Below are 15,065 nucleotides of genomic sequence, written 5' to 3'. Positions count from 1 at the left end.
CAAGCTAAGAAATGGTGAGAGCGACACACTGGTGCTCAAACTAAAGCAGGTGCTATTTGGAAACGGAGGAATGTTAATGAGATCTTAAATCCAGAATGTGATCACTTTTGAATAAATGCAGAATCTTCTCACCATTTATTGAAGTGACGAGGGGGAAATTTTGATCAGAAGTTTATGATTTTTTAAAAATGTTGACCATTACATTTCGTTTAAAGTTGTTGCTTTCTCTGTTTTGGCTCCAGAGTTCAGATTCCTCGAGATTCTGTTTTCTAGGATTATTGTAGGTATTTTTCTTTCTTTTTTTTTTATTTTTTACATATAACAAGTAATTTATTTTGCCAATTCTAAAGCTGCTAAAATCTGCAAATATTTGAGAAACCCTATTTTAATGGCTCACACACCAAATAATTCTTGATATACATAAATACGCACAGTGGAGACATTTTTAGAGCTACAGCAGACGCTAACATCTACAGTCTTATCTCGGTTCTTGGGCGCACATCAAATATGAATACCGCCCCAGGATTGGCTGCTTTACCAACGACAGCCAAGAGCATATCATGTAACATTGCTGTTAGATATTTCGGCTTTCCAACTTTCAATCTCAATTGAATATTTTAAATATTCTCTACAAAAAAAGAAAAAATCTCTAATTGAATAAGGAAATTTTCCTCGATTACTTTGGAGTCGTCTTTCACAGAAAAATCCACAAGCGGGAATGTGTGGTTCAAAAATTACATTTTTAACCACATAATGAAATTAAATCGAATAGATTAGCATCTGTTACAAAACCATTTTACTTAGGGGTATCATACTAAATGAGTCTAAATATAAATGAAAAATGTTAACATTTTTAATTGTGAAAATGTAAAAAAAAAAAACATCTTTCACTTTATAAGTGCAACCTACTTTGCTTTAGTATCATATAAAAACGTGATGATATTTGTGAATGTATCTGAAGAAAAATGTTGATCATTTCAGCAACAAAGCAGTTCAAAGTGCTTTACACCACAAAAGCATAGTACATTTTGTCAAAAGCCATCATTAAAATCATCAAACAAATATAATGATCAACGTTCCAGGCAACTCTAGACAGGTTGCCCTTTAAATCCCTGATTTAAAGGAGCTCAGTGTTTCTGGAGTTTGGAGATTAGTGGAGCCTAGAAGCTGAATGCTGCTCCTCCATGTTTGGGTCTGCAGTTCACCAAATATACATGAATATGCATTAGAACACAAGGCACTGTATATGTGCAACACACTGTGAAGTGATAACATGCCTGTACTATGATTTTTTTTTTCTTTTATGTTCTGCATTCAGTAACAAGCAGACAAGAACAAAAAGATTCGGTTAGTTTCACAGCTCAGCAGCGAATAAAAAGCACACTCGGACCGCCTCACAAGTCCGTATTAATGTTTAAAGCGAAGCTCTGATGCAGTTGGAGTTGGCAGCCAGACTCAGCAGTCTGTTTTTTGTTGTTCTTTTTTTCCTTTCTGCGTCTGGCAGAAGCTTGGAAGCTCCACTACGAGGGGAACAACGCAGAATAACAATGTCCACTGTGTAGAAAACCAGAAGGCTTGAAAGGATGAGCCGCTGCTACATCATACTGTCAGCTGTTGCCTTGACTCATCACAATTTCTTCCATCACGTTGTTCTTCCTGAAGAAATCCTGCTTTAACATAGCTGGAATGTGACCCCGTCCCTCAGCATACCGTTTATCATCTGCGGATATGCGAAGCATGCAGGCCTGCGCTCCTGTTCTCCCCTCTCGCGTGGCTGCAGCTGCTGACCCTCCACTGCGCTCCAGCACTCTTGACTTCTTGGCTCGATGATCTTATCACCAGCGTGGAGAAGGTCACTTTGGCAGCAAGCCATAAAGCAGCTGAAACCATGACTCAGACCGCCACATAAAAATTCCAGACAGCTGCTCAATCTGCACACATAATGATATGTAATTAAACTATTTTCTTAGTATTGGTTAGACGTATTAACCACGCTGTGACTCAGGCCCTATGGTGCAGTGAATACTCTTAATTTTACAACAGAGTGAATTCATAAAGGGAATTAAAAATGCATGCAGAGTGAAAAGAATCCGGGGCTGTAAGTAGTAAGACGATCCTCGAAATGGAGGGTGTTGAGAAGTTTGTGTCCCTTTATCTGTCGGTATTTTCTGATTTCAGTGTGAAAAAAAAGTCTTTCTTGTCTGAACCTTCCGTTATTGTTGGCTGTCAACACAGGTGTTGGACTGAGGTTGCCTGAAGTCATGCATGATGTTTTGATTGGCAGGTGAGAAAAACTGCAAGTGAAAGCAAGTTAATCAAGCCCGTAGTTTGGAAATTCGGGAACATTCTGATAAATGTGCGGTGCATGTCGACATGTAGAGGCAGCTCTCCGGTCAAACGTCATTTCTGTTACCAAAAAGGTTTTTTACTTTGTATAACTGCTTTACAATCATCTGCATTTTTCAGTCGAACTAGCTGTTTGTGAATCAAGTTTAAATAGCAGTTTTTAATGTTTGACTTTACTCTGTGTAATTTGTAATTTTTCTTCTAGACTGGTTGTGAAACAGTAACGATAGGGATGAGTGTTGAGTGTTACTGGTATCTCTGACAAGTCTCATCGTTCAGTTTTGTGTTGTATAATACGTGGCGCATGAATAGGGAAGAAATGAAATATATGGAGGTCAGTGTGATGATTATTATTATCCTTGCTGCTTTCATTTCAGTAGGAAAGCAGCAGAAAAAAAAAACCTCTCAGTAATGTTCGGAAAAGCTAGAGCCTGCTATTTCCTACCACCTACCAAAGAGTTTTGTTTTTACTGTTTCCTCTTTAGGTATCTTATGAAATTGTAATTTGTATAATATCTGCAGGAGTAGGGCTGAAACAATTTAATCGGATTAATCATGATGGATTGATTATTAAAGGCTATTTTCTGGAGAAACAAAAAGCATACTCAGAGCAGTAATTAAGCCAAAACTTTACAAAAAATATATACATTTTGCATTTAAAATAATAAAAACCTTATTTGTCTGTAAATAGGGTCTACCCAGAACTTTTCAGCTGGTACAATTTCAGCTTTACCTTTTTCAAATTCTGTAAACACCTTTATCTATCTGATTTATAGCTAATTTATTAGGTTTATTGGGACAAATAAAAAACAAATCAACATCTTAGCTGTACAGGGCTGATCTTTTCACATGTTGATGTTAGAAGTGTTTTTTTTAGCTGTAGGCTCAATGTTATTTTGTTGTCATACCAGATTTTTGCTTGTTTGTTGTATGAAATTTGGACTCTGGTCCCAGATTAAGAAGTCTTATGTTTATAATTTTTACAGTTGTGTTGCAACAATTATAACATTTTTATAAAGGTCTTTTGAGCCACTGCTTTTCAATCGTACTTTCCTGCCTTATAACCACAAACAATTCTAGGACAGTGTGACAAATACATTTTCAGGGCCGGATTTACAAGGATGTTGACCCGTTTTGTACATTTTGAATTTGAGCTGCATCCTGAAAAAAGAAGAGCTCGAAACTTCCCTTGACCTCTCAGTCACCAGACTATTTGTGCACTTCTCCCCAGATGGGAGTCGTAGTCCACAGGGAGTGCACTGCACATTGATTTTTATTTATCGGGCCCCTTGCTCATGGCCCTGTATTTATAGATATGGAGCCTGAATATTGGAGCTGCTTGGTGAGCTCCTTTGGTGGAAACTAGGGCAGTGGCGAGATGCAGTGCTAATAACATTCTAGGTGGATGCTTAAAATAGTTGGGGAACATTTTTACGCCATTATGTGTAGAAAGGAGTAGAAGACCACTTAAAGTCCATATATAATCTAATTTTTTATGTCATGTTATGGTTTTATACCACGATATAAAACCGTTTCTAGAAAGGCTGTGTAACCTCCTCAATGTAAAAACTCAGAAGAAAATTCTCAAACAAGATAAAAAAGTGAAACTGCTGTCTTCTGCTGTCTGTTGAAGTGATGACTGGCAATATTTAAAGTGAAAAATCTAATGGTTTTTACTGAAATGCATAAAATTTGACTTCATAAGACCCCGATTTTTGCGACCGCTGTTTTTTTTTTTCTTTCTTGCTGTTCAGCTGCTTTAAACAAAATCAGACATCTGAATGCTCACAAACAGACACACATTAGTCTGACTGCTTGGCTTTTCATGGTCCCAGAGGGAGTTCATTAGAGAAGAAGGAGAATACTTACCCATCCAATTATCCACTTCAGTGTGCTTATCCCCAAGAGTCTGCTGATGGAGATACTTACCAGTTATGTTTTAGAACATGCTATTTTACATTAGGCCAGTCAATATCCTGTCGTAGGGTGTCTAGTGTCCGGGAGTTGCGTAACAACATACGATTTAAAAAATCTAGTAGTAGGCAGAGTATAAATGTGGTTCAGTGGGAAACAAATCTGATGGTGTCTGAGGATGCATTCACACCAGCTTAGTCTGCTTTAATCAAACTTCAGTTCGTTTGCAGTTTGTTTGGAGGTGTAAATATGTAATTGAACTCTGACCAAAGATGCAAACTCCGGTCAGGCTGAGAAACCTAAGCCTCAGTTCAATTGACGTGAACTCCGGTGCTGTTCGAATGCATATGTGAACCCCAATCAGACCGGAAAGTGGACTATATCGCAGGGCATTCTGGGTAAATAGTGACAAAACAAACACACGAGTCTAGCACTAGTGGATGAAATGGCTCTTGGTCTTTAACCAACGACAAAAGAGAAAGCCCACATCTGATCAAATCTGATGCTAGTCTCGTTTATATTTTTGGAAGAAGATGCGCTCAGTGTCTTCTTCAGAGCTTTTTGTGTCGTTTACTTCAGTGGTTCTTGGTGCAGCGCCGCCAAAGGTGAGAGGGTGAACAGGTTTTTCAAGAGGTTTTGTTCATTGGACAGTACAGTGTGAAAGAGAACCATTCCAGCTGAAAATTTAACAAATTTTCCAATGTTCAAACTGAATCTACTGGACATTTAGGTGTGAAAACACCTTAACACACCATCTGTGGTCAACCAAGTTTTACTTGTAAGGCTTTAATTTTTCATAGGTCTAAAGATACGGAAAATGTATTAAAATGATTTTATTTAGTTTTATTTCCTTTTTTCCTCCTGTTGTGCCTCAAGATAGTACTCTCTGTAAATTCCCTTGCATATTCTATTCTCTAAAACCAGCATGTTCCCAGCACACAGTGAAAGAAAGCATTAAATATTTATCCTCATCACAGCTCCTGCAGAGCTGACTCTGACATTCCTTTAAATGCGTTTTGTCAGAGCATTGTCGAGTCACCTATTCGTGTGGAGGAATCACTACGGAGCGAGATGCCGCATGAGGGCTGATTTACCTCTCCACCTCTCCGCCTTCACACTATTTAAAGCACAGCGTTCCCCAGTGGGCCAGGAAAACTTTCAACTGGGTGTGAAAGAAAAGAGATGTATTTCTGTCATATAATTAAATGACAGAAATAAGGAGAACAATCTTACAATTATATCTGTGGGTCTTATTTACAGTAATGTATTTCAATTATTTATTAAAAAATTTCAGCCGTACAGGAACATGTTCTCATTTACTTTAATGACTTGTTATACTTAATATGTGGGGATGGGAGCATGCACTACCAATTAAAAAGGGATATACAGTCATATTTAAGAAATTAGAATATTAATTCTGAAGGTCATTAGTAAGGTCAAAAGTACAGTTTAATAACCTTTAAGCAGGTATTGAATATACTTTGCATTAAGGTTGCATTTCATTTTATGAACTCCGGATAATACATGTGTGGAGTTTAATTTTAACCATCTGTATCCATGTTTGAAAACAAAAGAGCTCTGGTGTTGTTTTCTGGTTGTTTGACTGGTTAGCTAATAAAGACCAGCAAAGATTCATAAACATATAAGAAACTTCCCTCACTTTTAAATTGCTGCCATTGCAGCATTCTTTCTCTTTTTTTCAAAAATCTGTTTATTGTCTTTTCTATTTCAAAAGAGACACACAGACAAGTAACTCGCAAATGCACAAAACACCAAACAAAACCAAAAGAAAACACATAAACAATTTAAACATTCAAGGTGACAAACATAAGTTGATTGCAGTTGGACTTAGTCCAAGAGATTTAATCACAGTCCACAAGCTCGGTATGAGGTGATGGCACCGTCCTTCCTGATTCTAGGCATCCAGACGTCAGTGTTTCAGTTTTGTACATTTTTTCGAGCAAGCGAGTACATTTTGAATTAACATGAAGATAACAGACTTACAGCCACTATAAGAATAAGAAACATAAGCAAAATTAGCCAGAGTACATTCAGTCATTCATCATTATGAGTATTTATATTTTCCAAGAATAGCAAAAACTTTTCCCATATCTTTTTGAACACACAATATTTACCCTTAATCATAAAGGTGAGTTTCTCCAAGGCAAGAGAGCTTGATAATGTAGACATCCAAGTTTTTAATTGAGGTCTGGTTACAGATTTCCAGGACCTGCCTATACTATATTTATCCTGCACCAAACAGTAAATTATGGACTTTTGATCAACCTTGTTTATTTGAGTTTGAGTGGGAAAAATTCCTAAGACACACAACCTAGGACAGGGATTGAGTTTAGTACCGACGATAAGTGAAATTTTATCCAAAACCTCCTTCCAAAACTTCTGAATCTCAGGACATTTCCAAAGGCAGTGAATCAAATTGCCTTTATCTCCACATTTAGCACATGTATCTGGCATGTTGGAATTAAATTTATTTAGTAATGTTGGAGTAACATATGTCCTTATCAACCACTGGTATTGGATTCATTTAAATTGAGTATTAATAGATTGTGTCTGCGCCTTCAGACAGGCTCTCTGTCATTCCTCTACTGATATATTACATTTCAAGTCTTCACACCAGGCCAATCGTTTGTGTCCTATGGATGTCTGGGATTCTGTCTGTGATGATGCTATAAAAGCGGGATATTAGGCCCTTCTTCAAATGGTAATTTGTTCCCAGTTCTTCTATAGAAGTAAGAGTAGGGAAGTAATGTTAGAGACTTTTGAGTATGCAAGACAAAACTTCTGATTTGCATAAACTTAAAAAAAGGTTTAGTTGGAATGTCAAATTTCTGTTTCAAATAATCAAAACTTATCGTAATCCCTTTATCAAATAAATATGAAATTTTGCATAAACCTTTAGCATACCATGTTTTAAAACCCATGTATTTCCTACCTGGTTATTATCAAACTATTAGGTTGCTCCAATTCAGTTCTTTCAAATTACAAGCATCATCTTCAGTCTCTAGATAAGTATTTAAGGGGGAAACACTTGATAGAGAAACAGATATTAAAAACAAGAACAAAAGAATATGAATGAAAACTGTTCGTTGCGTCAGTGAGACTCCCAGTTAGGACTCAGTAAAGAGAGGAAGTATCCCGCAGCAAAAGAGAGAAGGGAAACTATTTGAAGCGTAAACATTGGCTCAGTGTGAGGAATGCCTTCCTTAGAAGGAAATTCAGGATGAGCTTGTTTACAGTTGTTTACATTTCGACACACATCAGATAGCCACTTACTTACTTGTGTCATTAAGTGGCACATTTTTTATAACATAGACCTAAAGCATTAACCATCACTACAAGCTTGTGGGATTCTTATAGTTCCAGTTTAATGGGTGAATTCTTTATAGTCTGTGTGCTAATGATGACCTTAATAATGTTGCACATATCTAATTTACCTTTCTTCTATCATACTGTTTGCTAGATTACATATTTAGGTTAATCACAGTTTGTAGCTCAACAAATAACATAAAAAAAAGAAACTCAACAGTTCAAGATATTGAAGCTGTGCATGTCTTGTTTATCAGTTACCTGACAGCCTGACAAATTATGTGGCTACCATATTAATTTTGATTGGAAAATTGAATTCAATCAATTCTTTTTTGCATTGTATAGGACTTTTGGGATTGTTTGTGCTTGCACGGTATTTTCTCTCTTTGCCAGAGCACCATGTTATTCCCTGGAGGGCGGGGCTGTGCGGTGCGTGCTCCTGCCCACCTGCATGTCATCAAGCTTGTCAAGCTGCTATGTAACAGGAGCTAAATCTTGATCCTCTGAGCTGTTTCAGTACATCTAGTCCTTTGTGTTTCTCCTAAAAGTTCTTCCTCACGCGCTCTTGCAGTCTTGCCTCCAAGTCCTGTCTACAGCTCCTGCTCCATAACCACATCATATCGCCATAACAGGCAATCTTTAGGATCCTCTTTCCATTCATCGTCCGCTCCAATCCTCCAATGTCTTTGTGTTTCCTCAACTTCTGCGACACGCAACGACTACATCCAACCAACACCTCAAGCTCTACCCGTTCCTCGCTGGCGTTCCGCATCTCCAACATCACTAAGCTCACTTTCTTCGACACAAGATCTTGTTCTTCACTCTGCCGACACTCAGATCTCACCAGAGTCCATTTCCCCTCTGCCATCAGGAGCGACGTTTCAGATGACCTCCTGATGGCGGCGTTTCAGAACGAGCAGGAGTTTAGGAGAAAGAGACCCAATTTCAAGAAACGGTTACATTACAAATTAAAATGTCTTTCAAGTCACTTTTGATATATTCAGCATTTTTGTAATAACTGAGGGCGACATAATGACTTAATTATGTTCTAAAATTGCACTGTGCCTGGAAAACACACAATGCTGCCCCTTTTAAATGCTTGTATAGAGGGAACAAAGCCAATCAGAGCCTCCTCTTACCCCCCAAAACTGCAGGCAATCTGCCTTTTTATAAAGTGTGTAAACAGCACACCCACCACTTCCCATGTTTGGCATTATTACGTTTCATCATCACTTGTGTACGTCGAACCTCCAAGCCAGGGTCTTTATCTGCTCCCATTTCCATACATAGCAGCCTGCAGCTCTGGAATGCAAGTTCATTCGACATGTAGTCCCATCATACGACTTCCTCATGATTCAAAGACAAATCCAATTCTTGCCCAGGAAGCCAATTTTGTCAAGAGCCTTGTGTTTTATAGGTCATGCTCACAGAACACAGACTGTCTGTGTTTTCACTGCAGTGAACTGATGATGAACTAATAGCAGGATGTAAGCATACTAGCACATTATATGAATTATATCTTTGAAGATATTTTACTTAACTAAGTAACATAGTAAGATAGAATGTGTGACCAAACACTACAATGTACAATGTAATCTGGTGGCAAAGGAAGATGATGACAAAAGGAGGATCTGACAAAGAGTGAAAGAATTCAGGGTGTATTTACACAGAGAAAGTGATTACTAGTTCATGGAACATCATGTCATGATGTGTCAACTGTAACAGCCTGCATGAACTTTTTCCTGTTTTGTCTTTCATTTAAAAAAATAAAAAAGCAGCTAGACAATTATCTAATATTTTAGGCCAAAGTACCGTAAATTAAAAGTTAATCTGTGTGTAGAAGTGTTTACTGACTGCACCAGTCTGATTTGAACTCAGATTATCAGACTTTACCTCCTGAGAGTTTTAGCAAAAAGGCTGCAAACGGAAAAGTAGTCCACTGATCTACTCAGGAGAGACGCCAAATATCAGCACATCTGAGTCTTACATCATGTTTGCAAAGCGTGAACTATTTTTAGTTATTTCTTAAAAAATAAGAATACCCAGAATACCCTTGAATTCTAGAGGAAAGAAATGAATCTGAGAAGAATAGTAATCCAAACACAGGTTCTAGTCCTTTTTGTCTTTTTGTTCCTTCTTCTGTATGTGCTAATGAGCGTTTTTGTTGGTAAATCGTTGAAATTTAGGCATGCAAATATCCCAAATGCAAATGTTGGTGTGAACAAAGCAGATCTGAGACCTGTCAACATCCACGCATGTTGTTTTCCATGACAACAGACGCCGGGGCTGGATCTCCATCAGCGGATGTTGTCGTGTCAGCCAGTGTTTGTGTTGGTGTGGAGGCAGCGCAGCTGTTAGCTGGATGGTTAGACATTGTCACGTCCGTTGATCCAGATCCACTCCTCTGAGATGCACACAGCTGTCCCAAGAAAAAGCTTTGGTCACGTGCAACACACACACACACACACGCACACACACACACACACACACACACACCCAGCCGTCCAAACAAATATTTTTCTAATGTGAGGGGTACGTGTCCCCTTGACACGTAGTTATTGCGACAATCATGCATCATCAGTCTCTTTCTTCTGAAGGGACTGATGAATTTATTTGAATACTTTTTGAAAATCTTTACTGGAGGCATTATAAATGTGAAAGATGATAAATAAAGAAGTCAAGTCGAGTTTATTTGTGTAGCACTTTTCAGCATCAAGGCAGTTCAACGTGCTTTACACTATTAAAAACATCATACAGTCACCAGTTGAGCAATAAACTTTGCAATTCATCAAATGCCATCATCAAGCAGATACACCTCACATATATTGATCAATGCTCCAGTTATTATTGATCAAAAGCAGCTGTAAATAAATGTGTTTTTTGTCTTCATTTAAAGGAACTCAGTGTTTCAGCTGGTTTACAGTTTTCTGGATGTTTATTCCAGATTAATGGAACATAGAAGCTGAATGCTGCTTCTCCATGTTTGGTTCTGGTTCTGTGAATGCAGAGAAGACCAGAACCAGAGGTCTGGAAGGTTGATACAACAACAGGTTTTAATGTAGTTTGGTGCCAAGTCATTCATTGATTTATAAGCTAACAGGAGCATTTAAAGTCTACTCTCTGAGCTACAGTGAAAGGACTGAGGTGATGAGTTTTTCAAACTTTACTTTTTAAATCACCTTCCTCATTTCTTCTCCTCTTCCATTAAACAGTTAGGTTAAGAAAAATAAAAATAAAACCACTAATATGCACACTCTTCAATTCATCATGCCCTGTGCCACTCTACTGCGGTCGTTACGTGAGAGACTGCATGACACCCTGGTCTGATCTCAGCAATAATTATGTACATGATAGATGCAGAGCTTAGAACCTTTGCCATTTTTCTACTTTAAAGCTCTTCTGTTAATTAATACTTTGACTAATTAATTTCCTCATTACCGCAAGATGCTCTGAATCTATTTCATGTATTATCTCGTTTCTTATGGCACTCTATTCAGTTCAATACTAAGACCCCAACCGGCTATTTATACAAATAGATAAATACCACACCAACTTTGTTTACTGTTAATCCTTTAAAACTGCACCAGTTTTAAGTGCAGTGTGACTTTTCATCAAGCCTGACTGTGCCTCGCAGCAGCTGAAATGAATGCCAAGTCGATCGCCGCGTTGTTTATCAATGCGAGCCGCTGGCGACTCTGTTAATCCAGATTTATTACTTGATGACATGAATTTGAATAATGAGGGAATGCTGACAGATTCAGACTGACAGGAAGTTCAGCACTCAAATGCCACAACAAATTGCTTCTGGAGGTAAAATGTTCCTGGAAGCTATAAGACCGCTGTTGATTAGAGAGCTGCTGCCTCACGACGTTGGGAATCACTGTGCTTTGTTTATTAACACGCATCGAATTAAAAAAAAGTCCATTAGATCATAAAAGCAAACATGTGGATTATGTAAATTGAGTCGGACCTCACCTTGTCATTGGAGGTCAAAAAGAAAACTAAACAGCCAACTATTGAGCTACTAAAGGAGAGACGGCTAAGTTGTTTGTTATATAATGTCTGCAGGGCCAGAGCGGCTGGATAAAACGACTCTCTGTTTCAGCTGCATGCTGAGCACAAAGCTGCAAGGTTATATAAATATAATACAGCACTGTGAGTCTTATTGTGACCTTGACGGAGCTACGAAAGCTGTTTGATGTGCAACATCTGTAAAAGTTCGAGACATTCAGTGTTTATATGCATGTCTTATCTATTTCCTTCAAATACATGCAAATGTGCATATATTTGCAAAATCTCGAGGTGGTTGGTTTTATAAGAGGTCAGAGTTGTTGCTTCAAAATGGGATTCAAACCAAAAAATTGAGAGGTATACGTCCTTTTAGATTTCACTTACAAGTTTACACAAGTGTTTTATATGTAGTGTTTTATCTTTTCAGCCCAAAGGAAAGTCAAAAGAGGCTTCAGCAAACATTAGCTTTCAATAAGGATTTCTCATGAGTGTGCCCCACTTACTCTCACATGCCTGGAAACTCTTGAGTTTCGGTTTGACCTTCTGTCCCCGCAGTGAACTTGTTTAGCTCCTACGGCCCTCGTCTTCAGTAAACACTCTGCCTAACGTTTCAGTAAATGAAGGAACATTAACTCTTCTTTAGACTTTATGTCTAAGTTAGTGCTGTCAATTGATTAAAAAGTCTAATCAGATTAATCACCCTCTAGCACTGTGATTAATTGATCCCCATAAATAAGGAAGGACAGGTTATGAAAACAACAGAAGTTTGTAGGTTTTATTGAACTGGGACTCCACTCTCTGTCATTATATTTTTCTTCCGTCTACATGTATAAAAATGCAACAAATGCAACAGTTGCTTAAACTTGGCACAGTGGATCTCTCCCTATATTTCTGCTCGTGCTAATGATCAAAAAATGGAAATACTAATACATTTGCTTTTGACGTGATCACAAAATAAAAACGCTGAATTTTCTATTCCAGCTCCTTCTCTTTATTTATGGTCCTCGTCTGTTTTTCTAAGAGCATGTAGGTTTAAATGTGTGTGAGTGGGCCTAGCATTGTGCATCCAGGTCATGCTCTTGACTTTAATACACAGCAGAACCTCATGCTCTTTGCCAGACGCAGGTGGGTCACGATGCTAAAGCAAAAAATCTGAAAAACTGGTTGAAGTAAAGTGCCAACCACACTCATTAGAGAAGCGTACCCCATTAAAAATATATTTGATTTTATTTTAAAAAGACCCCCCACTGCGCAGATTATGACTAGCGTGTTCCAAAACACGTTCTACAGTCATGGAGAATAAGTGAGGCTGTTCCAGAAGAGCTCTGGCTGAGAGGAAAGATGCAAATCAGTTCCAGTTTTCCCCCCATCCACATGTCCAAATGTCTCCAGGCAAGACACTAGTCCCCACACTGACAATCGGCTTGCATGAGTAAACTGTGGCAAATGGTTTGAATGGCTGCAACAACGTTAAAGAAACAGACGGTTTAAGAATAAAATGAAGGAAATCTGTGAAGAGGAGTGATGTAAATTTAGTCGGGAAAGAATAAGAAATTCTTTTTCAAATGAAGATTTAACTTTCTAGAGAGAATAAAAAGAAAATCTCACATGGTTTGATCATACTCGTTTCCCCCTCCATGTTCTGCAGATTCTGCAGCAGAGTAATGGGTGTCTTGTTGTAAAAAATAATAAATAGATTTCCTGTTATCTCAGTGGCAGCTGAACATTTTCCTTACTGAAAAGGCATTTCTGGAGGCCCACAATGGGAGAGGACAACAGGGAGTTAGTTTCAGGCTGCCCGGTCTGTGCTGCGGGGCACATCCCGGCTTCGCTCCCGTCCTCTTTCCTGAATGACCACGGTCACTTAATGGCCGTGCATTTTGCAACCGCACTGCCACCTTTCAAGGTTATCACCGCCATCAACGCGATAAAGACCCTGTTTTCTCCCCAGGGAGCGTCGACTCGGCAATTCCTTCTAGCCGCAGAAACCACAGCTCTGCTGCAACGCGTCTTTTTCCCAGAAGGGACTGAAACGCACTAAAAATCACTTGAGCTGTTAAAGCTTCCTGCAGTGCAAAATGTAGCTTTACATATTTAACAATGAAAGGTTACCATCATCTGTTTGAAAAGTTTAAAGGGGAACAAAGAGGGCCTGTTACTCTGTAGTGGATTTGTATTTACTCTGCTTGTTTTACGCTGTTAATGGGTTTTTAATGTTTATCCTGAATGCTTTTAGTCAAATTGGTATTAAGCGACAGCGTACACAGTGCAGCGATTTTAAACGCTGATAAAGGAAACGATATATTTAAGAAATCACTGGATGGTGAAGTTACAGGTAAATCTCAGGACTAAATGATCCCTGCTGCAATAAAGCATTTTATCGTAAACAAACATGAGGTTTTTATATATATATATTTTTTACATTTTTGATAATTTTTTATTATTTGTACAGTATTCCCTCATCAAAAATGTGCTTAGTGTTTATTTTATTCTTTCATGAATGTTTGAGAAATCTTTTAATCTCCCATGGCAACCATTTCAGGGTGCCTAAACGCTTGCTTTTACAAAGCTCTGCCTATTTACACAAAGCTTCACAAAGAGCGACCCTCCCCCAACTTTTCCCCATCGAGCTCTCCCAGACTAGCGTTAGCAGCAATTAGCAAACACCTCAAGGAACTGCAAGTCTCCTGAGATGACGCCAAGCGATGATGCAGGAGCTTCTTAAAGAGACAGAGGCCTGATTTCAAGGCATCAAATTACAAAGTCAAATTTATTTTAAGTTATGTTTGATATACACAGCATTTGTGTAACTGATGACAACAAAGTTACTTGTGATATAAAATGACTCTATGTGCCTGGAAAATAAAGAATATCACCCCTTTAAAAAAAAACATACAGCTGTAATTGCAGTGAATTGACTTAACAGGGCTGCTTACAAGTAGTTAAGCAAAAACATTCTTAACTATCATTTTCCTTTAACTTCACAGTTTGAGATACTTTAGTAATTCACATAAAACATAAATAATATTAACTAGACTTTAAGACAGTTGCACTACAGCAGTGAGACATTGTCCAGTGGGGTTGTTGAACTGTCAGAGTAAATGAAGAGAACAAACGTGCCAAAACAGATGACTGAAATCAGCAGATTGCACGGTCCGCATGGAAGCTGTTCTCTTCTTGTCGCTATTGGCATGGAGGGCGGTTTAAGTCACAATGAATCACGCAGGGAGACACCCGTCTACCTGCCAGACATCTTTCCCGTCTCACACGGTTCCCACTGGCAGCTCAGAGAGACCCTGACAGCCTGTCCGTCTGGATCACACCGGGGCCGCTCACCGGTCACAGGTCGTCTCGCACTATCCGTTCTGACATGCCCCTCCTCCTTCCCAATACGACGCTCCCGATACCGACCTGAATGTAAATTTTCGAAGCCGCACACTCTTTCGGATTCGAGTAAACACAGACAA

At 38.6% G+C, this 15,065-nt stretch overlaps 1 protein-coding gene across 3 annotated transcripts in view; it reads left to right on the top strand.

Annotated features, from left to right (window-relative positions):
* Window positions 1–15,065, top strand: part of pitpnm3 (PITPNM family member 3) — a 144,264-nt gene that overhangs the window by 30,896 nt on the left and 98,303 nt on the right. The gene's annotated exons all lie outside the window — the stretch shown is intronic.

This window comes from Xiphophorus couchianus, chromosome 18, assembly GCF_001444195.1.
Source record: "Xiphophorus couchianus chromosome 18, X_couchianus-1.0, whole genome shotgun sequence".
Classification (NCBI taxonomy): domain Eukaryota; kingdom Metazoa; phylum Chordata; class Actinopteri; order Cyprinodontiformes; family Poeciliidae; genus Xiphophorus; species Xiphophorus couchianus.
Note: the sequence above shows the minus strand (reverse complement) of the source record. Positions and strands in the feature narration are given on the sequence as shown.